The sequence below is a fragment of the Vigna umbellata genome, chromosome 1, assembly GCF_029865625.1.
Source record: "Vigna umbellata cultivar VRB3 chromosome 1, Vumbellata_1.0, whole genome shotgun sequence".
Lineage (NCBI taxonomy): Eukaryota > Viridiplantae > Streptophyta > Magnoliopsida > Fabales > Fabaceae > Vigna > Vigna umbellata.
Genome location: NC_142165.1, coordinates 3,091,400 through 3,114,854, shown reverse-complemented (window position 1 = coordinate 3,114,854; position 23,455 = coordinate 3,091,400). Strand labels below are relative to the sequence as shown.

At 28.3% G+C, this 23,455-nt stretch overlaps 1 pseudogene; it reads right to left on the bottom strand.

The window, feature by feature from the left end:
* Nucleotides 1-180: 180 nt before the first annotated feature.
* On the bottom strand, nt 181-22,800 carry LOC148204411 (uncharacterized; annotated as a pseudogene).
* Nucleotides 22,801-23,455: the final 655 nt, after the last annotated feature.

The window sequence follows — 23,455 nt, the reverse complement described above, 5'->3', positions numbered from 1 at the left end:
TCTCTTGCAGCATCATCAAAATCATTATCTTTTAAAATACCAATGCACCTTATTGGTAACAGAGGGTTATTCTATATTGGTTATAATACAACTAAGTATTTTTGGGATTATTTTGCCTCAATATTGACAGTCCTACTTGAGTTTAATAAATGGAAAAACATTTTGAAATCTATAACCTACCTAGTTACCCTTGTGTGCATTTGTTATGTTTTCATCTAGAAGTGCCAACAAAAATCTATTAATCTCATTCTTTTCAACCATATCTAGCAACTACATTGAAAACAAAATAGAGTGAGCATGACTTAAATAAAACTAACAAATTTAAAGGGAAACGAACAAGACGTATTGTTACTTTAACATCCTTTGATGTCAAGATTTTGGACTTGCATGGCAAATTTCTAAACTATCTTTTTTATTATTTACAAACATATTCCTTCTTCTATGGCTTTCTCTAGAGCCTCTTGTTCATTCTATCTTTCCTCTATGTGCTGTAGAACAATCAGTGTAAAATGGGAAGATATAAAATGTTTTGCCCAACTTAAACATTTTTAAGGAGCCAAAACACACTAGGTACCTCTATTTTGTTAATAGCGAACCAAAGCTATCCTAACTTGAATTTCAGTTGAGTAAAGAATGTCTCATTCAATCTACAAAGTCAATACAAATTGGTTATAAGAAAGTAATCGTGTTAAATTAAAAGGAAACAAAGGGTTAAAGATAAAGTAGGAACCATAATCTCATTCTTGCAATATTAAACTCAATCTCATAAGCTTCAGTTTCAAGGAAGTACTCAATGAGATCTTTTGGAGTATTGGGAATAATACGAGACTAAAAAATGAAAAATAAAATAAAAATGGTGGAATAATGCAAAAATTATAGAATAAGAAAAAAGGGATCACGAGAAAGAAATACTTGTCAAAGGATTTGATGGCATTCTTTCTCTTCTTAGAGTTGACGTGGAAAGACTTTGTGGGCTTCTGCATCTCTCTCGTGGCGTCTTCAAAACTCTATTTAAGGGCGAGCACACTCGTTTACTGAACCCATGCTGGCGAGCACAGTTGAACCTTGGCTGATGAGCGATGAAGGAGACCACCACTAATGAGAACGATGATGAAACATGTCGTTGATTGATGGACTGAGAACGATGATGAACTACATATGAAATGTGTCACGAAGTTTGTAAGATTTAGGAAAAAGTAAGAAAAAATTGAGCATAAGAGGAAATGTTTGGTGAATTTTGAGCATAAGAAGGAATGTAAAAGGATGAAAAATGTATTTTAATTTGTGAAGGTCATAAACATTTTTAAAAAACAATTAAAACTCTCACTATTATTAGCCTTCAAACAATTCATTATAACCATTTTAAATAATATTAATTTCTGGATTTTTATAACTTCTAAAAAGAAATTAATCCACTAAATATCTTAATTTTTTTTAATGATAGTACCATAGTTTTGGTGTTCATCAAATGTGTACTTTTTACTAAATATTTTTTTTTTATCATTTTAACACATTCAATTTATAATGTTTTCTCTCACTACATATTTACATATAAAATTTTAACTACAACTTTAGCATACGTGGAGATAATTGTTGTCGATATTCTTGTTACCAAATACAACGGGATTAGAAAGGAAAAAAATGGAGAAAAAAAAGTTTCATGATTTATGATTCTCTTTCTTTTTGTATGTGAATAAAATCCAACTATTTAAACTAACTCTCTTTTTTGGTGCATTTACCTAAATTTACTTTTATTTTAAAAAAGTTACGATTTAGTGGTAGTGAGAACCTCCGCTAAATATTGAAAAGATTTTTCTATATTATGATTTTGGTAACAGTTACAACGGCTACGAAATATGAAATAATTTTATTTTATAACAGTTATAGTTTTAGTGGCAGTTACATAGGCAGTTAAATATTGATGATAACTTCTTAAAATTAATTTAAAGGCGGTTAAAATTGTTTCTAACGATGATTATATTAAATTCACGTTATTATACATTTATAGTGCCAAATTCTATGTCGGTAAAATAATTTACGGAAATAAAAAATAGTGACGATTACACCAACACTACAAAGTGTTTATAATTAACATTAAAAATTGATGTTGTTTTTATTTTCTAGTGTTAACTATGATTACATATGACACTTTTTTTTTAATTTACCTAATAAATTTTACCATGTTTAGAGTTAAAATAAAAGCTTTAATATTGTTTTTATTTTCTAGAATGAATATCATGAACGTTTAAATGAACTCAAGTAAAAAACCAGAAGACATAGTTACACCTATAATAGTGATAATGAATTATCATTGTAGATTGTTCAAAACAAGTATGAAAGGAATTTATGTAAGCTTGTTAGATTAAGGTTGTATTTGCTTTCATGGAAGTATTGTTATAGCATATGAGAAGCGAGTACTTTCAACGTTTGCTTTCACTTATTTGCACTGATTTATAAAGACATATTTGAAAGATAATGGTTGAATCTCATACTTCCACAAGTAAATGGATTAGAGAAGGAAGACAACTCAATATAAATCATTTTACACAAATTTCCTTCATTTTTAATTGAATTTCTTCACTTTTTTTATTTGAATTTTAACTTTGTAAATAAATGCTTTTGATAATAATAATAAATAATAATTTTAATAATAATAATAGTAATAATTATATTTTATTTTATATTAATTTTAACTACAAGAATAAAATTATAATATAGTAATTTTATTTATTAAAACATTAATTTGATTATAATATCTATCAAATCATTCATGAATTTTCATCAACCTTAACTTAAAATATCTCCAGTTTCACCTAGTTTGATCCTAACCCACTTAGATTAAGGTAAAAAAAGTTATGAATTTTTTTCAAAATAACAATGTTGATTTTAAATAAAAAAATATAATTAATCCTAATTTGTTACAAAGTGTTATAATTTCTCAAAATGATCAAATTACATTTGAAAGGTCAAAATTATTGCCAAAAACATCTATACAAGTTTTCTATTCTAAAAATAAAGAAGTAACAATATTTTTATAAAAATACTTAATTCATTACCACATAAAACAATTTAACAATTATCTTTTAATTTAAGAAAGTTGAATTCTACCTTCTTCGAACTTTTTTTTTAGAAAAATGTTTAAACCCCTTTTTGAAAAATATTGTTTATTGAAAATGTTATTTATTTATTAAATACATATCAGAAAAAGTAACAATAACTCACTTGGACCCTCTTTAAAGAAAATAAATATTAATAACAGTGATCAATAAATAAAAAAAGAAAATAATCAAATTATTGTTATAAATGTTGAGAAATTAAAAAAAAAAAACCAGACCTCAAAATTAGGTCAAACATTTATTATTTTTCATATATTTTCAATTATAAGATTAATAACAAGTGCTGTAAGTTATTTATAATTCAAAAAACTATTATTAATCTTTTATAATAATAATAAATAACAATAACTTTGTTTAAATTTATTACTCATACTAGGATGTCCTTGATCAAAATAGAATTTTATTTAAGTTTTCGAGTTTGAATTTATTCAAAAATTTTATGATTAGATTATTCATATTAGGTATATCAACTAAAATCTACTTGTAGATAATTTTCACTATTAAATATTTAAAAAAATATAAGCTTTAAATTTAACTTTTTTTAAAAAATAAATATATTAAAAGGATTACATGAATAAACTCATTTTTATTTTAATTATCAAATTAGATCTGTTCATACTAATTGAGAATTTGATTTTCTGAAATTGAATTTTTAACATGAAATAATCTCCCATTTTATTTTCTTAAATTAAAAAATATATAAAATCTAATGATATAAAGAATTTAATTCTTGAGTAACTAAATTATGAATTTATGAAAAATAGATAAATTTGAAAATTAACGTAAGTTTATTTAGTGGAGCTAAATCCTGACCCTAATCTACTTGAGAAGAGACTCTGGGAATTGAGGAATTTTTTGTCCCACTTAAAGAACTTCCTAAAATAGAGCTTTTTCAAGAATGCGTTAAGACTAATCCATGAACCATGAGTCAAGTTGACATCTCTATCCACTAATCTTCAAATCCATATTTTAAAGCAAACACACTCTATGCTAAGTAATGACTATTGGCAAAGTTTATTGTGTCATAACTAGTCATGGTAGAGGAAATGCAAATTAGATAGTTAAATTAGATTGACTATAAAAATATTGGAGAGGAGACTATAAAAAATTATTAGTTTGAGAAATAGATTGACTGAAGTGATCAAAATTTATATTAATTTTGGAATATTAAAATTACAATCAAAATTACACACATTTTCGGTTATAAATCTTGGTTAACCTAACGAGAAATAATTTAAGGATAACTACGGAAAAGTACAATAGCTGAAGAACAATAAGCTTATAATTAATTAATCACTGATTAAATCAACAATTAAAATTCTAAAAAAATTTATTTAGTCAGTAATCAATGATTCGATTACTAAATAGCGACCCCTCTAAGAAATAACTTTAATCCATATTTTTTTTAAGTATTAAAAACATATTATTTTAAAAATTGGTCTGCATTTAAATTTCTTCATTTATAGTGTCTAAAATTTTTAAAACATATGCATCATGGCAAAAACTAAAATTACGTTTTTATGTTAAATTTAACTACTGAAAATAAGTAAAACATTTGCAAAATCTATAATATATGAAAAATCATATTTTGAGGCCATATAAAACAAAATACACAACATATCAATATAATATATATTAATACTTTATATTAATATGAATATATTGAGTTGTCAACTGAATGTATATATAAATTTTATGAGTTCCTCTATTAATTAATGTCACCTCAATATCCGTTAACAGGTTTTTTTGTGGGTATTTATTTCGGTTGTTAAGAATCCAGTGGAATATTCTATGTTTGAATTTAAACAATTAACAATATAGGTAGGGTATAATAAAGTAAACTTTAACTCCAATTATAGTTAGAGAGTGAATTATTTTCTCAAAAAATAACAAAAAATTTCCCGAGTGAGAAAAAGGAAAATCAATCTCAATTTTGTAAAATTCTTCCAGATTAGAGGAAAGAAAAAAATAACTCTGGTTATGGAATGGCAATTTTAAAATTCTTATTCAAGAAGGTGATCGATTCAGAATTTGAATTAAAGAGAGAACTTAGAACAATATAAAAGGTCCTTATCAATCAAACGAAAAATAAAAATAAAAGGGAAAAAGAAGAGCGACCTAACGTAGATACCAAAAGTCATAAACCAATTTCACGTTCCAAAAGAACTCTCTGTAACCTCTAAAAGTCGGATGCAAAACAACGACATTGTGTGTGAAAAGAAACTTGCATCTGTGCCATATATATTAGATATAAATAGACCAAGTTCTTTCTATGGACAAGGACTTCACAGGTTTTGGCAGCACAAAGCTTGATTTTCCTTCATGAAAACGAACACCAAATATATGTCAATCAATTATGGCCTTCCTAGTTACCCAAAAGTCACTACAAATCAGGACCTCAAACTTCCATACTTTAACTGCACATTCACCAAGATTAGCCCTAAGAGCTTTCTAAAAGCCACAAAAGCAAAGCTTTTCTGTAAACTCATCTCACTATTCACAAACTCTTCTTGCATTTCAGATATGTTTTGCATAGACCCCACATATATATAATCAAGGTTAATTATTCTTTTCTTCTTCTAGCAGGGTATGAAAATGGGTGGAAAGATTTAACTAAGCATGTAGAAGGTTTACGTCATAAAAGAGAAGTTAGTTATTATTACAACCATAACGCATTGATTGTTCATTATATTAAATTAGCGAATTCCAATAGCATTAACAACGTTATCAGACATGTAACAGATAGTGAAGTGGTGAGATTCTGTCTGGTTTTCGACATGGAAACGCGGCAAATATACAATGAATTGCAAAGAGGTGAAGATTGGATAAGATAGTGTGTATCAACATATGTGTCTGCATGCATGTGGTGCATGTTATTTTGATAAGCTTATGGAAGAGGATGATCTGTAAATAGCCACTTTTGCATGTGAAGTTTTCAGATGTCTGGCAATTGATTGGCTTCATCTATTTAGCTATATAATGTATGCTCTGTCATAGATCCCACGATTATTTGTCTGACAAGATAAAGAAAACCATGACGTATAAAAACGCTGCCTTTTATTCTTTTTTGTGACAGATACATGTGTAGAGCTCATAAAGGTGGTATAATGTTGTATTTTATTTGTTGTAATGCTAGTATTGGAACATGTGTGACACTCCTAAATCCCACAAAATATTAAAAAAAGATAATAAGGTTTACCTTGTAGTTGTTTATGAGTTTTGTGGATTTATGAAAGGATGCTAATATTAAAATAAGTGTTATTTGAGAATTTAAATGTAAATATAAGTTTTTTATTGGAAAAAAATAAAACATATTGAGTGTCATGAGAATAAAAATTCATACATTTATTATCTTTGATTTTGAATTGATGTTAATTCGTTGGATTGTTATAAGGTTTCACATAAATTATAAAGCTAGGATGCAACCTAATTAAAAGAAAAACTTGACTAGGGTATGTTATATAATTTTTTTTTATGATAAAGGCAATACAAATCGGTTTAGTAGAGTGGACATAGTGAGAGTTAATCAAAAATCCAAAAATTAAACAATTAATTTTTTAGTTTATTTATATAATTAATTTAAACACAATTATAATTCTTCATTTACTTTAAACCTTGTATCCTAATACTCCTATAGAAACACATTCTAACAATAGTATCAGTATATAAAAAAAATCAATCTAACTAATGACTAATTTTAGTAACAAAAATAATTAATCACTAAATTGGTTTTTTTAGTTATAGACTAATTTCTTTTGGTAGTCAAAACTTTTGCTGGTTAATATTAGTGATTAGATTATAAATCAATTCACAAATCAATTATAATTTTCTATTTATAATAGAAACTATTTTAGTTACCAATAACTTTTAATTTATAAATTTGTATTTACATTGCTAATTAAATAACTAATTATTTTTTATTACTAAAATTAATTATTATTTAGGAATTTTCTCATAGTGTATTATGTTTATCCGACTAAAAATTGAATTAACTATTTTACAAATTTTTGCATTATTAAATGTTATATATATATATATATATATATATATATAAATAAAATTATGTTTTCTTATTTATCTTAATTAGTTACAATGCAAAAAAATTTACACATGGGTGAAGTCCGTGTGTTATTATCAAAATTCATTTATAAACCAAATTTGTGATTTATCTATTGTAAAAAAGTTGTTAGTAGAAATCTCATCCATAATTATGGATAGCAAAATATTTGTTGATAATTTTATTGATGATTTTTTTTGTTATAGATAATTATCAACAACTAAAGTTTATCGATAATTTATCAAGAAATATTCATTAATAATTACAAAAAAAACTTTTATCTTTGATAAAATTTATCAAAAAGTATTGTGATTTAGTCTTTATCTTTTTGTTTTCTCTTTTCTTATTTCATCTTCTTCTTCCTCCTCCACCAACGCTACGAGAAGTTTATCTCCACAATCATCATTGCCATCGCTTCCACGATTGTCATTACAACATCCTCTTCTCCTTCTCCATTTCCTCCTTCTTTTCATATATTTCCAATTAATTTATTGCAATATTATGTCAAATTTGACGATAATTGAATTGTTGTGAAATTTTAAAAAATTGAATTACTAATAAATTTATTGGTAAATTTTCAAAAAGATTAATTATTAACGGATTTAAAAAAATTATTATTGACGGATATTATCATTACATTAGCATACAACAAAAACTTTCACACCTATTTTATGGAGAAAAATATTTGTTAGTAATAAACATTATAATTAAATATCTTTTTAGTTCTTAAACTTTATTACGAAATTAGAATTTATCCTTTATCAACCTTCAAACTTAAAAATTAATATATATAGTTCTTTTAATTAAATGCTATTAATTTTTTTAAAATTATTAAACCATCTTTCAAACTGATATTTGAACATGATAATTTCAAATGTACATAACTCAAATACAAGCTTAAAACGCATTTACCATGCAATTTTACATAATTTGTAACATCTCATAATCTCACACTAGAAAATTCATAATTTACATATTGTAACATTATATTTACGGTAACATCCTGTAACACTACAAAAAATTAGATTTTTACCGGGGGTTATTTTTTCCGTTTCCGGCCGTTTTAACCCCCGGAAAATATGTTACCCGCGGTTAAGCAAACCGTTGGGAAAACCTGCGTCGTTAAGTAATTACCGACGGTTTTTTAAAAAACCGTCGCAATTAGCGGAGGTTTTGAAAAACCGCCGGTAGTAGTGGGGTTTTACTAGAACCGCCGGTAGTAGTGGAGGTTTTACTAGAACCGCCGGAAATAACCGGGGTTAAGCAAAACCGCCGGTAATTTGTGAGGGTTTATGAAAACCGCCGGTACTTTTGAGGGTTTTTCAAAACCGCCGGAAATGTAAATAATTAAATTTTTTTTATTATTCAAATTACTTGATTATCATTAATAAACCAAAATTAAATAATATGAAACCAAAATTAAATGTAAACATTAAATATAAACCAAAATATTATTATATAAATTGTAAACATTAGAAATACAATTAATGTTTCTTAAAAATTAAAATTAAAAAATTATAGTTTCGTACTTCTTCATTATTTTCATCATACCATCATACCATCATACAACAATCGCATCATAGATACTCATCCCATAATACCACAATTACTAATCGACACTCATCCCACAATACTTAATAGACACTCGTTCCACAATACTCAATAGACACTCGTTCCACAATATTCAATGGACACCCTTTCCACAATACCCAGTAAACACTTATCCCGATGATATATTGATGAGCGCTCAACGGGAGGTTACGCACTTGTGATGCCTTCTTAGTCCTCAACACTATGTCCAAAACCGGCACATAGACCAGGACCTCCTGCCCCTCTCACTACATAATTCATCCTTTTTGGATGATTAATAGAGTATCAGGATAACCTCCAACTTCAGGACCCTCAACATCAACATATACACACATACCATGGCATTACAGAATCTCTCCGCGAGACTCATACCATGCTCACATTCCTCAACTCATATTATACCCTTACGATTTCTCTCCATAATACTCATATCATGTTTAGACGCATAAATTCAAATCCAATATAATAAAATCCAATCATCACAGAAATCATACAAAATGAATATATCACAAAGTAAATTAAAATTACTAAAATATCACCATAAACGGTCACCGGAGAAGAATCAAATGTTTGACGAATCAAACTCACCATAAACGCCAGTACATATGACTAGTCACAACTTACTAGATTGGACCAGGGCTGCTCTATGATCAGGGATGTACCAACTCCGGTTTTTTAAGATTCCTCTATCCTACCATCACAATTATAATTCATAATTCCATATCTACCACAATAACATGAATTCATCAGAAATTTTTATTCCAACGAGATATATTGCACAATAATTTAACAGTACTCAATCTGTTCCACAAGATTTAAGTTAAAAACCTATCGAGTAGACTTCCAAGAAAGAGAGATGTGTCACAATGGACAACTTAAGTACCAAGTCTTTCCTTAGCCAAAGTGTTCCTCAACTAGTTTTTAAAAAATTTCTTATTTACAGATTCAAAACAGCAGCATATAATATTAAAATAGAAATTCACTATAGATAGATATATAGTAAGCATTAACAGTATTCACACAAAATTTCAAGACATGAATATAAATAAAACAATACTAAATCATAATTTAAAAGCTTAGAAAGGTTAGCTCCCCTACCTCTATTCCACACTTCTCTTGCTCTGAATTTGTTTCCCCGAAAACTCTCCAGAACCTTTACTCTTCTTGCAACTAAAAATTTCTTCCTAACTCTTTCTTCTCTATTTCTCAAGATCTCTCACTTGATTCTTCTTCTCTTTGTGCAAAATAGCCTCCCCTCTCATGGCTATTTATAGTCCAAAAATTTTACTATTCATCAATGTTTTTAATATTATTTATTATTTTAATATTATTTTATTATATTAATATCTTAATCACCACTTACATAATGAATTCCTCAATAATGCCTTCAAATCTGAATGCTTTCTCCATTATCAATATTTTAAATTTTATTTTACTTTTTCGTTTTTTTTTTATTTTTTATTTAATTTTTTTTATTTTTTTTTAATTTTTTTTAAACAAAAAGGTGGAAAAGAGTTTAAACCCATCACCAAAATTTTCTACCAATTAAGCTACCAAAATTTCTTATTTAACTTTTCACATTTTATAAACTTATTATATTTTCCATTCACAAATACATATATTTTTACTAATAATAAAATTGTAAATATTTGTTATGGATCTTACATAATTAAATGAAGAGGAATATATATATATATATATATATTATTTTTTTAAGTTTCAAGACCAAAGATTTTAAAAATTAAGACAAGAACGGATTTTAATTTCACATTGATAAATCCATCGATGGATAATTTAATAATTAAAATTTTCAAATTTATCAAAAAATTAAATTAATCGACAAGTTTGTTTCTATCAATAATTTAATAATTTAATAATTTTTTTATACTGATTATATATATATATTAAAATAGTTGACAGTAAATCCACTTTAAATATTAAAAAAAAAAGAGAGGGGAATTTAAGCGTTTAACTCTTTCGAATTATAACACATCAATTTATCTTAGTTATTATGAAAGTGAAAGAAGAGAGTGCTTTAATTTGACACTCCTGCTTAAAATTGTTTTCACTCCTCCAAAGTTCAAAAAGTCAAAGATTAATTGTATCATCTTCTTTAATTTTCCTTTTTAAGCAGTGCTTGCTTACAGATGAAAACAAAACTTAATAATTAAAACTCACGATCATGCTAGCTGAACTTTTTGACATTACTTGTAATAGAAAGATTATTATTGAGATTGCAATAGGAAGATCATGATGAAAATTCATTAAGGCATATTCACGTTTTCCAAATATACACCGCGCATGCACTCTTTGATTCCAATTCTTTTATGGATACAAAATTTTTTAATTTTAAGAAAATTTAATACATCAAGTTTCAATCTTTTTGTTTTAAATTATTAAATTTTTAAATGTTTTGTTTTGATATAATATTTCAAATTTATTAATTACTAATTTTTTATTATAAGAAAAAGTATTTCAATTATTATTAAGTGACATTATTGAACAGTACATTTTAAAATTGATGGGAAAAACTTACACATATTTATTGATACATTAATATGGTTTATACGGACAAATAAATACTCACAACAATATAAAAAAAAATAAACTTCGAACATCGTTGTTAGAAAAGTCTAGCACATGTTACTAAAAAAAAGAAGAAATAGATCTATCAAAGTTAGTTCACAAAATTCTTATTAACATTAATAGAAAAATAATTCTAACCTATCCTTTTTATTGATGTTTCTAAAAAAAAAAATCTTTGACAAACATCAGCTAAAAACAATACTAACTCAAATTAATACAGAAAATCATATTTGACATTAATCAAAATATGTTGTTAATATTGATCAAGATAACTTTATAATAAATAACCCTACTATATATCGACGAAAAAAACCTTTGACGATAACTATGAAAAAATTAATCATAATTAACTTGAATATAAAAGAATTTCAATAATATCAATTAAACAAATATTATTGAGCATCAACCTTAATTGACTTAACAAAATCTTAATGAACATCAGTTTGACTAAAAAGAGAATGTAAAAAGAAAAAATAAAATAAAATTTGAGAATATAAAAAATTTTAAACTTTTAGATTTAGCATAAAAGTATTTAATTTTAAATAATCAAATCACTCTATTAAAATTTTAAATCTTAATATTTTTTAAATTATTTATTTAAGTTACATATTTTATTATAAAATATTTCAAACTCTTTATAATAATCATAATAATTATGAATTAGCTTTCAAAATGTATTCATCTAAACATAATATTATATATTATCTCAATGATTTACAACTTCACGTTGTATTCTACTGGAATTTTGACATATCATGTTTAATATTCTTTTAATGAACCATGAGCAACAATTTATTTGGCTTATATAAGAACTATTTATTTCCATTTTTTTTTTTTGAGTTTCAATCTTCTGTTGAAAAGTATATTTTAGAGCTCCAATAATAATTTCATTTCCAAAATTTTAAACCTATTTAAAAAATAGTATAATAGACATTATATAAAAAATTGTACTTAACTTTTAAAAGTTGTTACGTATTAATCCATACATCTATTTAAACTTTACAAAACTTAACTAAAAAATATTGGAACCCCGGTAATATACCGAAGTTTACCAATATAATATATTTTTGGATTATTATTATTATTGTATTAACTTTATCTTACTCTTTTAAACATTGTGAATATTTTTTTAAAACAATCCAATATATTTTATCAAATTGACAATCAGGTATTAAAATAATGACACGTGAGACAAACTGAAAGATATAATGGTGATGAAAGTGACCTATAATACTGATAGTAAATATTATACAATTATTTGAAATTAAAATAATATTTTATCAATTTTATTTTTAAATGAAGGTTTTTTATTTTAACTTTTTTTATTTAATATTTTTTTAATTAAAAAATTATTACAATAAAAGTACTTACAATAAAATTTTAATTAATAATTAAATGAATATTAGTTTTAACTGTCCTTATATATAAATATAAATGTGCGGTTGCTCTCATTTCTTGAATGTTTTGCATTTGACTTTGTCACTAATGTAAGCCACGTCAGAGAAGCATTAAACCACAGAGTCTCGGTCAACAATTTTACTATATTCATTGGAAAGGTAATCATTCCAAATGATAGTGTAGTGAGGTCGATTTGTTCTTTTTTGTTGAGTGGCATGTAAATTTAATTAATTACCTATACACACAAAAAGTCCATTTTGTTATAAATATTATGAAAATAAATTAGGCTTATATTTATTTTTTAATATTTATTAGAATTTATTTTAAATAAAATTTATTGTACTATCATATTAATCCTTAGATTATTATTGAATTATTTATAAATATTTAATTTCATATAAATAACATATATCATACAGAAAGAAATATATGTATCAAAACTCTTGCATTAATTAAATATAGGATCGATTTATATAAATAATAACAATCTTTTTAATTCTTTTTCTTCATTTTTATTGTATTAGATAGGCCTTTCATAGTTAATTTAACATTTAATTATTTTTTTTTAAAACATAAAAATACATCATAAGGATATATTGATCGACAAAATTTATCGACAAAATTTATTAATAAAATTTATCAACAAATATTTGCTTATATAAATATGTTAGTAATTCAAATTTTAATTTATTGACAAATTTTATTTATAAATTTATTTAAGTTGATAATATATATATATATATATATATATATATATATATATATATTTATATATTTTGGTGATAATTTAAATTTTAATTTATTATTACAAATTTATTTAAGTTCATAAAATTTTTAAATAGATTTTAGTTCAGTGATGAATTTATTTCTTTGATAATTGAAAATTTCTGGTAATAACATAAATACATACCAATTAATAATACAAGAACCATGTACTTTAGCATAAAAGAAAAATAATATTCCAAAGTGATATCGGTCAAATATCTTAATTAAAAAACTAATCCAAGAAAAATATTCAGTTTATACTGATTCAAACATCCAAAAAAAAAAATACAATAAAAGACATATTTAATAATAAAATTATATAATATCAAAGTCTCTCCGAACTAATGCACCAAAACTTTTAGCTAAACCTGTCCGAGCTCAATTTCGTGTTATGAGGGGAATAAATGTTTCAAATTAAAGAGACCAAGTGTTTCATGAGCATATAAATAGAAAATTTATAACAAAAATGACCTCACTATTTTCAAACTTTGTATTTCTCTAAAACAGAATTTTCTACCCTTCCTCTCCCTTCTCTCTCTCAAATTTCTCACTTGTGTTTCATCTGATCGAAGATCAAGAGCTCCCTAGGTGATTCTGACTTAAAGAGTTTCCTTTTGCATCAATCAAACTTGTGTTTTTAATGGGTAAGTTTTGTTTCTTGAGTTTATGTGAAAATCTGGAAAATTCTGTCACATGCAAGGTAGCCCTGCTGGTTGTATGTGTTCTTCAACCTTCTCTTCTCCTTTCTAACTTCATTTTGGTCCGTTGGGTGGTCTTTTCTCACCAATCGGTGAACTATAGGTGTTCCTAGGATTTTCTGGTGTGAAAGCAATTTCTGGAAAAGATAAACGTTGTTCTGTTCGGTCAAAGAGGTAAGAGAAGCTAGTTAATTTAATTATGATTTACTATGTATGAAAATGTTGTTTGATGATTATGCATGTGTGTAAAATTGAATGATTTGGTATTCGGCATTGTTGGTGTGTGTTGTGTTCATGTTAAATGCTTTTCTGCATAACTCTGGTTCATGACCGAGTGAATTGTAAGGAAGTGTGGCAGTGAAAATGGGGAATTGGTTTTAGGTGTGAGTGTGTTCTGTATGGAGAATTTGGTTAAGTTGTTTAAGATTTTGTTAGAACTCTTAAGTCACTTAAAAATGTTCCAAAACTAGGAAATCTGATTTTCGGTCCTTGAGTTGTTGATTATGCAGATTTTTGAGTGAAATCTAGTATGAGACTCTTTGAAAAAATGTTAGAAAGATTTAGGTAACCTTGGATAGGTGTAAAGGTGTATAGGATTCATGTTTGGAGGATTAGAAGTTAGGGAAATTGTTTAGTTTTGGTAAAATCTAGCTTGTTCATAATTCTGTAGAAGTTCTGCAGAATTATGCAGAAAATTGAGCGTTCGTTGTTGACCGCTCGGTCATGTTCAGGTACTTGGTCATGAATTGGGTTCGGTCTCTTTAGTTTTACCCATTCATGACCATTCGGTCTTAGGTGGTAGTGCTCGGTTTTGTATTAGTGCTCGTTCTTGGTTGTACTCAGTCTCGTATTGGTAATCGGTCTTAACTATGTTTGGTCTCTTATGGGTCTTACCCATTAATGACCGATCGGTTATATCTTAGTTTTCGGCCTAAGCTATGGGTGTTCGACCTAAGCTATAGGTGTTCGGCTTAAGCTATAGGTGTTCGGCTTAAACTATAGGTGTTCGACTTAAACCATAAGCGTTAGATCTAACTTAGTTCTTGGCCTGGTTGTAGTATTCGGTCATGTTGTGTACTCGGTATCTTATAGTGGTCGGTTTTTAACTAGCGTTCGACCATCTCTTCAGTCGTACTTGTTATGGACCGTTCAGTCCTGTTCTTTAGGTAGTGAGAGACGGTTCGGTCTCCAACATTCATAAGGTGTTTGGTATTGTTTATATGTGTTTGGTGATTTCTGTTCGGCACATTTATATTTATTTCAATTGCTTTAATGGCTTATGTATGCATTATTATAATGGTGTCAAAGTGAGAGTATGATATGATATTTGTAATATGGATGTGAAAGAGTATTCCAAGGAGGAATGTCTGGTGGATGATTATTGAATTTTAAAGTGTGAATGTGGGTATTGTGCTAAGTTGGCGTTCATCCTGACATTCTAATGGCCACCGAGTCTCAAGTAGAGAATGGTGAGGTATGTGGTGAGAATAACAGGAGGCCTGGTCGCGTGATAGCTTGGGTTTCCAGCTAACGGACTAAACTCATGTGCTAGCTTGGGTTTTCAGCTACAGTATGAAGCGCTAACCTCGTGTGGCATCTTGGGTTTCCAGCTATGATAATCGTGAGGTTTCCAGGTTACCTCCCACGAGTGCATGAATGACCAGAGCTACATGTTCATACTTCTCCGGACGGTCAGAGTAAAGTGTTCGGTCATAACATGCTTATATGATATCTGTATGTGTATAATTGTATTATATGTTTGCCTGAATTGCAAGTTAACATGATTAATTAAATTACACTAGCTTACCCTTCTTTTATGTCTTGTCTTGTTTGTCTGTTCGATTTTCCTTTGCAATGATCACCCTGTGGGTGTGAGCAGAGTGTGTAGAGTGTTGTCTGGAGCAGGTGCTGAGCGAGGAGCCTCCAACCTCTTAGTTTAGGACCGTTCAGTTTATACATCGCTTGTATGACCGTTCGATTTGTTCTTATATTTTGAATATGAATTAATTATATTTTGTAAAGTTTTAAATTTATGGTTATTTTAGAATCATTGTAAGTAACTTTTATTTCCCTGTACTTGTTTTATCTTATTATTATGTGATATCTCATTAATGTAGTTTATATAGAACTGTCAAAATGGATCACAACCCACGAGCCAACCCGGCCCACCATGGGTTTTAGCTGGGTTGGGTTAGAAAAAATTGTATTTTTTATGCGGTCAAATTTCAACTCGGCTCGTTTAAACCCAGCTCATGCGGGTTGAGCCCGTGGTGGGCCGGGTTGGCCCACCAACCCACCTACATAATTTTATTTTATTAAAATTTAATTTTAGTTTTATAAAAAACTATTTATTATTTTGTTTTTGCTTGAAAAAGTTATTTAAGTTCCTTATTTCAAAATTAATTGAACACCCATGTTGGGAGTGAAATTTGTTTGGATTTGTATTATAGAAAGTTTGTAATTTTTTTTTATTTAAAAAAAATTGTAATTAAGTGAGCCAGTGAGTCAATCCGTTTACCCACCAACCCGTGGTGAGTAGAGCTGGATTCGAATTTTTCTGGCTCGCTAATAAATGAGCCCGGTTGGGTTGGCTCACTAAGTGACTAACCCCTGGTAGGCCGGATCGGGTCGGACCGGATGATCCGTTTTGACAGCTCTAAGTTCATATTATAATTTTTGGGATGTTACAAACCCTATATAATGTTAAAGAAATATTTCCACAGGTCACATTGATAATATATTACTTAACCATAAAAAAAATATATACTGTGAACAGTAAATTTTCTTATAATATAACAACTTAATCTAACTCATTTCATCCATTTATGTAAACATTTTAAATATAACATCTCATTTTGATAACATACCATTACTAAAAAATTATATCATATTTAATATTTAAAAAAAATATTATATATAGTTAATGTTATTATAATTATCTAAAATATAATTATAATACTAAAGTATATATATAATGATCTTATACAATTAAAAAATAATATTATATTAATCAAAAGTATATATATATATAGTTAATCCTATTATAGTTATCTAAATTATAATTATAATACTATATATATAATAATCTTATACAACTAAAAAATAATATTATATAATCAAAAGTATAGTAAGATTTTTCGGAAAGAAAACTTATACATAATTGAATCATCCTATGTATTGTATTGTCATTAATCCAAAACTGTATCAAGAGTTATATTATCGTATGCTCGTATTATTAAGATGATATTACAAATAAATAGAACATATAGACAAAACAATATAGAAAAAAAAGGTAAGTTAATGTGCAAAAATATATTCAAACAATATACATATAGTTATCATCATACACCATTCATTTATTAAAACAAACATATCATCTATGAAGATTTATAATACTCAATTATTCAGATACATATATTAATATCAAACTCTGATGAATTATGTATTTGTGATGATGGAACAACTTGCCTACCCAAACTACCACACGTAAGGTTAGTCTGTTAACCATTTTGACTAAGGCAAAGTCCTTAAATTAGAACCTTCTACAGTTCTCACCACATACCACATTCTTTTCTACTTGAGATTGAACTATTATTAGAGCGACAAGATAACTTTTAATACTAAATCCTTGTATCAATATATACACTAGTAAAATACTACCATAGACTCTCGCGCACAAGATTCATGGCATTACGTCAAACACAATTACAGTACTTATCATAATTACAATATCATACTTAAATAGACGTCATAATCAATATTGCAAAAACATCGTATAACGTCACGCGTTCAACGTCCAACCACTGAATAACTAACGTTAAAAATGACCGGTGACATTTTTGTAAATAAATGCAATTGTAGAACGTCGAAGCCTCATTCAATTCGACGTTCTATGATGGTAATTATTTAAACCAGCGCGTCATTCTCTTTCTTCTTTCTTTTAAACCACCAATAGTACGTCGAATCCTGTAGGGGTTCGACGTAATATTTGTCAGTCAGAAGCCAAAGAGTCACCCTTTTTAATTCTTTTCTTTTTTCTTTTAAACAACAAATAATATGTCGAATTCTGTGAGGGCTTCTACGTATTATTTGTCAGCCAAAAGCCAAAAAGTAACCCCTTTTTAATTCTTTTTTTTCTTTTTTCTTTTAAACCACATATAACATATCGAATTTTGTAGGAGCTTCGACGTATTATCTGTCAACCAAAAACCTTTTAAATTTGAGCAGGAGATTGAAAATTCATTCACTTTATATTAGCGCGCGAGACCTTCTTCTCTTCTCAAACTTTTCTCGAACGAAGTTTGACGACCATCACATGTAATCTTTCTTTCATTTGATACAAATGCATGCTAGCTAACTACTTTATGTATAATTTTCGTTTGTTTTGACCAATTATTTTCGTGTTCTTGTCCTTCATAGGCGCATTTTGCTTTCTCTCTCACTGGTGGAAACACTTTATTCCGACGAACCCACCTTTTGAAGGTTAGTTTTCGTTTTGACTAACTTATTTGTTGAACTTGTTTGTTGTTGTCTTTTGTTGAACTTGTTTGTTGTTATTTGGTTGAACTTGTTTGTTATTGTTTGATTGAACTTGTTTATTGTTTGTTATTGTTGTTTGTTGTTGATATTATACTACACGTTCATAGTTCATGCTTTATAAAATACCAAAAACTGAAATTTGTTGTTTTTCTGTTTTTCAGGTCTCGTAGAGTTGTAAAAAAGGATCACAATTAATTAAAAAAACAAAAAACTTGCTTAACGTCAAATATTAACAAAATTCGATGTCAATTTGATTAACGTCGAATTTTTTATATTTGACGTCAATTTAATGTCTCCCGATATGACGTCGACCTCGAATTCGACGTGAAAGGCCAAAAAACAACGACGTTATACGATATTTTTGTATTAGTGAATATTCTTAAACATACATAAGTAATTGCAAATTCTATCTCAAACAGCCATGAAATAAGAAATTTTCAAACATGCACACTAGGGCTCAAAAGTGGCGCCCAACATTAGGCTTCTTGAAAATGATGCACACAATGGCAATCCTAATACTCACTACCAAACCTTTCGCAAAAGATGGCGCTCAGCGCCATTCTTCTTGCAAAAAGTCATGCTCAATGACACCCTCATTCCCCTCAGCATCCTGAAACTAAAATGTTCTGGACCTGTAATGAAAGATGGCGCTTAGCGGTGCCCTACTATATCTTAATGCTAAAGCATTCACATTTTTCTACGCTCAACGGTTCAAAAATGACGCTCAATGGTCTGGAACTAAAATGCTCTCAGACCTACATAATAAACTAACACTCAATGTCAACCTGCCACTGTTGAATGTGGTATCAGATATCAACAAATGAATTTATGTGATTTTGGGAAAAAGGAACTTGTTTAAATGATCAAATTGGTATTCTTTTCTTAGTTCTTTGGTAAAAAAACAATTTTTAATGTCGAAGCATATATCAATTGGCTTAATGATCAAGTCCTAAGTTCCTCAATCAACACAAATTCAACCAAGACAAACAACATATCAAACATCTAAAACAAACCAAATTGAGTAGATCAAACATCAGCATACAACTCAATCATGCAAATCAAAATTTCAAGATATCTATAACTTAAAAGCAATGCAATTAACTTCCTTTACGTGAACTACAATCAAACAGCTTGAGAACCCTTAAAACACCCTCAAACGCACATGAAGTTTTATCTTCCCCTATAAACAACACAAATACGATCATGACATACCATTAGGATCACTAGTCAACAAATATTAGAAGAGAAAACTCAAACACTACATGCAAGTAAAAAATGGTCACATGTAGAGAAAGAACAAAAAAACCAAGAAAATGGTAGAAAACCAACTTACTTTGTTGGATAAACTAATCGGACAAAAGTGGAGAAGTCACTTCAAGGATCATCCTAACGGTCTCCGATCTTCAAAATGATGAACAAACAATGAGAAAATTTAGAGAGAAGAGAGAAAGCTTTAGATGGAAAAGGTTTAGAGAGATTGTGTGTTTTTAAAATAATAAAACTTGTTTATAAGAATTCTATTTAATGCTTTAAACTTTTATTATTAAAATAATTAAGCCCTACCATTTTACACATCAATTCTAAAACACGATTTTTAGACTCTTACACTAAATTACTAACAAATTTTACCAACATATGAATATTTTTGTCATAAATAAAAGTTGAATTTATAAACCGATATTACCAATATATTTTATTGAAAATACATTATTAATGAATATTTTCATTAGTTAAAGTTTAAAAAATATGATAATTATATATATATATATATATATATATATATAAACATGACTCAACATCAAAATTTTTACTACAAAAATTTGTTTTGCTTTGAGATAATCTTTTAATAATAATGTTAAGAAAAAATCGTTTGTAAGACTAAAATGTCTAAATGCTCTCATATGTTTTGAGGTTTAACAAAACAACATTAAACGAAATGATCATATATGAATAAGTTATCACTAGAATATCAAAACAACTTAAATATAGGTGATAAGTTAATACTGAAAACCTAGTAACTTAGGAAAGTCTTAGTAAAACACTTAGGCTTAAACCAGACGCAACACTAAATGATTCCAAAGTTAAAGTGTTAATGAGAGTCATGCGAAACACAGAAGGTATATTGAACCAAACAATAATTAGTCAAACTCTCAAATATGTAAGAATGTAAAAGTATCGAGACAATATTTTTGGTAAGCCATTTGAAAGTCTCAATTAATATTCCAAAAACTTTTGGAAGACAACTCGCTAAACGTTAATGCTAAAGAAAGCATAATCTTAAAAGTATTTACAATAAACTAGATACCACGAGCTAAACCATCCACTTCATCCAACGATGAAGTCTTCAATTATGTTTGGTGTCTTAGTAAAAAGCTTAAATTATAAAATGCTACCTGAACGGTAGAAATGTAAAAAACACTTTATTTTCCTGAACAAGCATTAAATGTCATTAAATGCTCAATGTTAAAAAACAACAAAAGTAACAAAAGAAAAGACATATATGCTGCATCCATATCTACTATACTTTGTGGAGATAACCTACTATACGCATCCACTTGCTCCATCGGATACATATTAGAAGTGGACGCTAGAAACAAAGACGACATTTACGAAATGTTCTCTCCATCAGAAGTTGTGCTAGAAAAATAGTACAACCTACTTCTATCAAAGTACTAAAAAAACAAGCCTACTCTGACAAGTTGACTTTAACCAACGATTGTTGCACATGACAAGACTAAGAAGACACAAGATTTAAGGCAAAAACTTAGTCTAACAGATGTCTTTTTAGAAGCCTTTAAATAGAAGATGATTCGAAGAGAATCAAGAGAATAACTTACAAAAAGAGAATAACATACAAAGGGAAAAACAAATATGTCCAGAGAAAAGAACATAAGAGCTCAAGAACTTAAAGAGAATATCTGAGAAGAGGAAAAACTCAATTCAAGAAACACTGTCAAGTTTCATTGTAATATAAGCTTACTATTTGTAAGTAGAGAGAAAAGAGAGAAAAACACCTAGCGAGTCTATAGATTGAATTGTATTAAACATATATCCTCTCTGTGAGAATAATCGTCTAACAACTTGTAAGCAATCAGATTGATTACACATTCTGAAGAGAATAAAAACATTTGTCGATTAACTTAGGTGAGTTAAGGATTACTAGGCAACATATCATGTTGATTCTAGGATTATTTAGTGAAAACCAAGAGTGGGTGAAACTCAACTAGACTGTGTAAAGTTTATACCAGGAGCGTCTAGGGATACCAGGATTGGTGAAGAATACTGCACAATCAGGACTGGGTGAAACTCAACTAGGTAGCATATCATGTGGATACCAGGATTGTCTAGGGATACCGAAAGCGGTGAAAATACTCAGTTGTAATCTTGTTGAAAATTATAGTGAAATCCTCTACGGTTAGAGGAGACTCGATGTAACTCAATTAGAGTGAACCAATATAAAAACATCTATGCACTTATTGTTTTATTCTCTCTCATTGTTTTTCTTAAAAAACTTGCAGTTGTACTTTCATGTCTAAAAATTTTAAGCCATTATACATTGCTTCACTAGTAAAAAAATAGTTTTTTAATGCACCTAATACGCATCGGTTTTACAAAACTGAAGCATATTAAAATGCGATGTCATTTTCGTAATTAAGACGAACTTATACGCCTTGGTTTAGTGAAGACTGAAACCTATTCACTCTACTGCCTCAGTTATTTACGAAATCGAAGCATAAAAGCCTCTACAAATCTACCAAACCCTGTAAGTCAGACTGATAAGTTTTCATCAAAGCCCTACTGCATCAGATAGCAAAGGAACCGAGTTAATAGCGTTCTTCCTGCCTCGTTTATTTGTTGAACCCAGGTAGTAGCCCTTTTACTTGTTCAAATTACTAAAACCTCTTCTTTTTCCCCTAGCACGCCTCCTCGTTCTTCTTTTTCCCTTGCGACCTCCATCACCACTAGACGAACCTCCACCACCAAACGCATAGTCCTCGCGTACTCCATTTCTCTCGCGCAAAGAAATCTCCACTTCATAGTCACCATGCATAATTTGGGGAGATACTGCCTCGGTTCAGTAGGAACCGAGACGAAAAGTCCTTCGAGAAAAAAAAATAAAAAAAGAAAAACTGTACTGCCTCAGTTGTGTATGAATCGAAGCAAAATCCTACCTTTTTTTGCCTCAGTCGGTTCAGAACCGAGACAAAAAACCTACCTCTTTTTGTCATGTCAGTATATGTCTCGATTATAGAACCGCTGCCTATAAGTGAAAATAATCGTTGTCGTTTTCCTTGAATGCACTAGTACTTAGAACATGAAACTATGAAAGCATTAAAACTGAAACTTCAAACTTCCATTAAAGCTTTGGAAAGATTCCAAACGTTTTCACTAATGGGATCCTAATCCTTCAAAATTATTTATTATTATGATTCTTTTAATAGTATAAAATGCTAGTTTGATAAACGGTGGGGAGATCCCATCTGACTTTCAAAAGAAAACCCTTTCCCTTTCTCTCGGGCCCTCATACAAAAACAAAAATTCCCACAAGTTTTAAACAAAAACTTTCAAAATATTTTTATATATCCATAAAGAGATTCCATACAAACAAATTAAGATTCTTTCTTTCACTGTAGGAATAATTTTTCCTTCTTGTGTGCACACACTTCAATATAAAACCTCTAGTTGAGATTGGTTTAAATATGAAC